The 6,391-nt window shown below is 42.9% G+C and overlaps 1 protein-coding gene across 1 annotated transcript in view; it reads left to right on the top strand.

Annotated features, from left to right (window-relative positions):
• The first annotated feature begins 1,601 nt into the window (after positions 1–1,601).
• Positions 1,602–6,391, top strand: part of ZMYM2 (zinc finger MYM-type containing 2) — an 87,459-nt gene continuing 82,669 nt past the window's right edge. Inside the window, exon 1 of the mRNA XM_044668309.1 lies at positions 1,602–1,877. The gene's annotated coding sequence lies outside the window, so the exon portion shown is untranslated. The remainder of the gene's footprint in view (positions 1,878–6,391) is intronic.

Below are 6,391 nucleotides of genomic sequence, written 5' to 3'. Positions count from 1 at the left end.
AAAGGGTAGGAAGAGTGGGGCACCCCTTCCTTCAAAAGGCTTTAAGAGTTCCTCTACCCCTGCTCTTTAGCTTGGCACCTCGCTGTCAGCTCCTGCCCACTTTTTGCCTCTTTTCCAGGGGAGTGAGGGACACTGGAGTGGGGGGTGGGGGAAGGTTTGGGGGCATCTGGGCTTCTTGGTGTCTTTCCCCAGTTATTCCTGCAGGGAGAGTTCTTTAGCTGCTGCAATTGCTGCACAAGATTGAGTGCCCAGACCTGGGTGAGGAGTGAATGGCCCATTAGCCCCATTCCCATTTGCCATAGCTTCTATTTTACCTCCCTTGTGCCCCCAGTAGCAACCACTGACTGGTGGTAGTGGGCAACCAAATTCACATTAGCCTTAACCAGAAAGATCTAGCGGGGGATTGGGGTGGGGAGAGAATGGGGGAGGGGGTTGGAGGGTGAGGGGGAGGAGTGGAAGGGGGGCTGTGGGTGTGGTCAAAATTTGACAGACAATCTTTTGGACCACCCCGCCGAGGCGGGACTGTGAAAGATAGCCCTGCTGGCCAATCGATGCGTTCTAAACACCCCCGCCCGTGTCTCCCGGCAGCCAGTCCGCGTCCGGGTAGGTGGAGCCTCGTGGGGCTCGGTTGTGCCGCCTCCTCCTCGCCAGCGCTTAGCCCGGGACTGGACCGAGTGGAGTTGTGCGTGTTACCGAAGGGGGGGGTGGGCGGGGGAGGGGAGGTTCGTTCCGTGGAGCCGCAGCCAGAACCGGTGAGGATTATCCCCCACTCTTTCCCTAGCTCGGGTCCGCCGATGGTGGGGGTGGCTGGGGGCAGCACTGCCTCCGGAGGAGGTGACTGGGGAGGCGGAGACGGGTGAGAAGAGCCACCGAAGGAGCCTCCCACCTCCTCGGGCTTGGTACCCCGTAGTGCGGCGCTGCGGCCGTGCAGGGCCTCGGGGGCTGCCCCGGGCTCCCTCCCTCCTCTTGGGTCCGAGGCGTTTTTTGGTGCGACTCGGCCCGGCTCGACCCGACTGGCTGTGAGGCGGAGCGAGGGGCAGGGCCGGGGCGCCGGCTGGGAGACGAGGCCGCGGAGGGGGCCGCCCCGCGGGCTTGGCAGTCGGGGCGTTCGGAGGCCGGGGTATTTTTCATCTCCGTTTCTGCTTCTGAGGGGGGAGGCGTCGCTGAGGGAGCTGGAGGGGGGCAGCGGTGGCGAGTAGAGCGCCCCCCGTCTGGGGCTGGCTGCTGCCGCCGCTGTACCCCCTGAGTTATTTGGGGGCTGCCCTCCACTCCCAGCGAGTCCATTCGTCGGCCCCCCGCCGTCCCTGGCGCTGCCCTGCGCGGCTCCTGAGCCTCCCGTATTGTTTGCCTGGGTCTCTAATGGCGGACGGGGAGGCAGCGCTGCCGGCCGCCGACTGTAGGGGGGGCCAACCCCGGGCCCGGGGCAACTGCTTGGGGCAGATAGGTAGATCGGGACTCGGCAGTGACGTGATCTATCCGGGAGTGCGGAGCGGGCGTCTGGATTCGAGTGGAAAGGGGAGGCCGACTGGGCACCCTTCGGAGAGAACATCCTCTCTTTCTTGGCGTCGAGGCTCTCGTTTCTTCCTCTGCTAGGAGAGGGCGCGGATGCGTGGTGACCGATGTCGCCTCCCTCTCCTCATTCGGCCTCCCATTCCACTGTACGGGTGCAGGGATCGGGGGCGGCCCTCGGGGATTTTAGGGTTGGAAATTAGGGCCCGACCTCTTCCACCCTTCTCCCCCTGGGCTGGGGGACGCGGCCTTTTTGATTCCACTTGATCATTCTTCAAAATAATTTCTCTGTTCTCCTAGGACCAAAAATCGCCTCCAACCCCATCTGGTGCAGCTTTGGCTAAAACTACGGAGGAGAGTCCCCCATTGTGAGTCTTTATTTGTCTTCTTTAGCGGGCCTAGCCCCGGGGTGAGGGGGGTGTTAAACCTCTGGGATTCGCCGCCGGCCTCTGTTGTCTTGAGGAGGAGGAGCCATTACTCGGGTGGCAGCTGCCCCCGGGGCGAAGACCCAGGACTGGCTGGGAGCGTGACGGGGGTGGGCGCTGTGCCTCTGCCGCCGCAGACGCAGGAGCTGCGGCCGGGATGTCTAGCGGGAGCTCCCCGACGACGGGCTGCAGCTGCTCACGTTACCTGGGGGGTGGGGGTGGAGGGGTACCGGGAGGGCATCTTTCTGGTGCCCCCTAGAGTCTCCGGGTGGGAACCCCAGCCAAATTCATATGGGATGTGGCGAGGTCTTTAGGCATCTCTCCCACCAGTTTCTCATGGAGAATACGCCTAAGAGATTGAAAAAATAAAAACGAATTAGTTTTTTATTTGGTGTTTAGGTTGTTTAAGAATGGATTTTTTAAATCATCGAATGGGTGATGAGATGATTTATAAAGCTTTGATTTGGGTACCGGGAGCATCTGTTGTTTCACTGGCCAAGAGTGTTTAAATGCTGAACAGACTAATGTCCCTAATTTGCCTTGATTTACCAAAATCGGGATAGGCTGTTAGATATATTATTGTCTTGATTAAATGAGAATTAGAATGTAATGATTTAAATTTGTTGTTTATAAGTTTTTTTCTTTGATCTGGAAGTACGATTTGCAGATTATAAAGTAGTTCAGTGACAAAAGTTAATACTGTATCTCAGACTATATATTTTGGGAACCCGTGGAATTTTGTGTAATTGGGATTTATAGGACTCTCGCTAGGGGCGCTGCATCAGTTTTGAAGGTTATTGCATAAATATGCAGTAAACAACAAATGCTCAAGAAAAGTTAATCACATCCAACCCAGGGCTACTGAAATATGGAAATTTAGTATGTAGTGTTTCTGAGAATGGAGAGATATATAATTGCATTTAAAGTGAAAAAAACTAGAGGTGAAATATGGCTTCCAAACTCATCTAGCAATTTTAAAAAAGGTAAGGCTAATAACTAATTTTGATTTTCTTGTCCTTTCTTTGAAATGAAAAAATCTGAAAATACCTTTTAGAATATTGGATTTAGTAATAAACTTCTCTATAGATGAATGTGTTAACATAAGAATTATCAATACAGAACAAACTACTTCAAACTGTCTTTTCAATACTTTTTTTGATGTGACATTGTATCATGACTAGGTGATTAGTGTTTAGTAGATATTTTCCCCACTTGTTTTTATAGTTACTTTAAAACATAGGGGGAGGGGAAAGATTATTACTGAACACAAATTAAGAACTCAGGAGATCTTTGAAAGGATGAAAGTTAATTTGCCTTTGTAATATGACTAGCTTTATCTTAATGAGGGTGGTGCAGTAGGTAATAGAAAAATATTAATTATACTAACATGTATTTAAGATTTTAAGGTTTACAAAGTGCTTTATATATGATTTCTCATTTGATAAGAATCCTGTAAGATAGGTGATGTTGATATTTCTGTTTTACAGATGAAGAAATTGAACTTCAGTGGCTAAGTGACTTGCCTAGGGACACCCAGCTATTTTCTGAAGTGAGATTTAAAACCAGATCTTATGACTCCAAGTCTGTCAGTCTTCCACTACACTACCTAGCTGTTTATTTGAAATGAATACTTTTTTTTAACAGTAGAATTGCCTTTATGACTTAAGCCAATATCAAAATTTTCTTTTCTAGCATTTTAGCACTTCAGATTACCTTTAATAATCAACAAAATAACTAATTGACTTTCTTATAAAATAGTAAGAACCTCTGATATATGGTTTCCTCTTTTTTGTATTCTTTAGAGATGGTTGGGAAATATTTTTAGAGGGGTGGGTATATAGTATGTTTGAACTGGAATTTTCTTCTGGGTACTACTGGTCTGGCTTTCTTTGCCTTGGATTGTCCTGCATGCCCATCCTTTAATTAGACCAATTGGATCACTGTTAATTTTCCCTAAGAGACCTGCTTGGAAGTAATTTCTATTTTATTTGATCCTCTAGCTTTTTGCACTTTTAATTAGGTACTTTAACACATTGAAATTTATATTGCTTTTTTTGTTGTGTATTTTTCTTAGAACCCCTACTAGTTAGCCTTCAAGGCAGAGATTCTGTCTTTTGTAGCTCTCAAAGGATAACCACACATTGTACTATTGGATACTTATTAAATATTGAGTGATATCTAAAAGCCAGATAATTTAAGCAAATGTTCTAATGTGAAGTATTTCAGCTTAGAGGGAAATTACTTTCTATATAATTTTCATCTTTTATTTACATTCTCTTATTCAGGTTGATGCATTTTGTTATAGTCTGTGTGGGCATGGAATCCTAGGAGTTTAGAGCTTCAAGAGACATTTGAGACTTAGGGTAACGTCCTCTGTTTGCAGAGAAGGAAACAGGTTCAGGTCAGTGAAATAGTACTCATGGACAATTAATGGCATAGCTGACACTAATCTAGATACCCTGATGGTTAGTCTACACCTGTTTCTTCTCTACTATGCTGTCACCTATGGTATAAATATCTTAAAAAAAAAACAAACAACAACCAAATCTCTAGTTGTCACCATGAAATGACAATTCAGTGAAAATTAAAAGTAAAGTTTTCAAGAACATAAGAGATTTGAATTTAAGTTTCAGTTAATGAAAGGTACAAAAAGAATCTTTGATTAGAATATAATATATAAAATAAATTCTTAAGACATATAAATGGCTTCTTTTTTAAAAAATGAGACTGGGTAACTATGATAGTGTAAATGTTTAGATTACTAGGTGATCTGTTTTTATAGAATGGGTTAAAATTCCCTATGTGAGTGTTAATGTTAAAATATTTTTGAAAATAATTTTAAACTAAATTAGTTTTTGGAAATGTCAAAACATTAATAAGCTGTTGAGGTTACCTGGTACATGTCATCGTGCCACCTTGTATTTATATCATTACTGAAGATTTTTTCTGAAGATTTGTGAAGCTTTGCCAAAATGTTAAAAGATTAGTTGTTCCCATTTCAGATGTTAACTGGGATGACTTTCTCATAGAGCAAGGGTCTTAACTTTTTTTTTATTGACTTCTTTGACAGATTAATGAAGCCTATACATAATACTTTTACATGCAAAAAATAAAATATACAAGGTTAAAAAGGAAATTGCTGATAATGAAATGTAGTTAGAATATTTTTTTGAAAATTAATGGATCACAAATTAAGAACCATTTTTAAGAGGGTCTAGCTTTTGTCCTTGTTTTCTTAATTGATTCCAGGTATGAGTTTATCTCTAAAATTTAAACTTGTGCCAATTTAAAATTTTTATACTTGGGAGTTTTTTATGTTTCATAAAAAAAAAAATGAAATCATTTAAACTAATAATTCAAGCAAGTTCTGCAGTAGCAACTGAATATGAGTGAAGCCCAAGAGTATAAGCTTAAAGGATAGGATAAGTTGAATTTAGTTTTCTTTTTTAAGCAAGTGGAAGAGACAAGTATATTCACTAGTCCTAGTGGTGAATTAAATATTTTCTAATCATATTTGTATTGGTTAGGAAAAATATTTTTAAGTATCTGAGTCAGGTAAGGTATCTTGATTTGATATTTTATATCAATGGGCTACTGATAAAAGGCAGGTTTTACTCTGTGTGGGCCAGTTAACTTAAATGAGACTTAATTTATATGTAGATTGAGGACATTATCTTCATTTTATATTCTCATGTTGAGTATAGCCTGCCAGGACCCTTGTCTTGGTCTACCAGCTCATGGTTTTTCTTGAACTTTATTGTTATAAGTATTGTAGATTCTCTGTTGTATTTTTCTCCTTTGATTGATGACAAAATATATGCATTTTTGAGATGTTTGGACAGAGGGGTGTAATAGAATAATTTCTTGTCTTGAAATAAATCAAGACTTTGAGAAATGGAAGAGTCCATTAATCTAGTTTGACCAATGTTATAACTAAAATTATATGAGGGTGATTGTAGCTTAATAACTATTCAATTAAAGTAGTATTGATAGTAAAAAGAGGGAAAAGGAGGAGAGAGGTAGAGAGATACTTAGCTTTCCAATCTATGGTTCCCTTTTATGGGCCTCAGACAAGGGTTCATTTAGGCTCCAAAGACCTCCTAATTTCCATTTATAAGCTCTCTTCTCCACTCGCTCACATCTCAGAAACCAATCATAGTTTCTTAATGGGGAGGAGTGGTGGTGCAGTGCTTGTGGAATCAGTTTCCTGTCTCTTGGGTTCCTGGGTTCTTAAACTTCCTCTCCCTAAGGGCTTGTCTATACCTGAATTTACTCAGTGGTATTTGGCCTCCAGGTCTCTTGAAAGATGATATTTAAAAAAAAAAAAAAAAAAAAGCGACACTGGAGAGAGAAATTTGCTTCCAACATCAAACATTAACTAATGTATGAATCCCCTTCAACATTCCTAAGTGTTTTCTTTGTTTCTAGCTTGAGCATATTTAGTAATAACTCTTTTC

Source organism: Gracilinanus agilis, chromosome 3, assembly GCF_016433145.1.
Source record: "Gracilinanus agilis isolate LMUSP501 chromosome 3, AgileGrace, whole genome shotgun sequence".
NCBI lineage: Eukaryota > Metazoa > Chordata > Mammalia > Didelphimorphia > Didelphidae > Gracilinanus > Gracilinanus agilis.
This window is presented reverse-complemented; position numbering and strand designations above follow the sequence as displayed.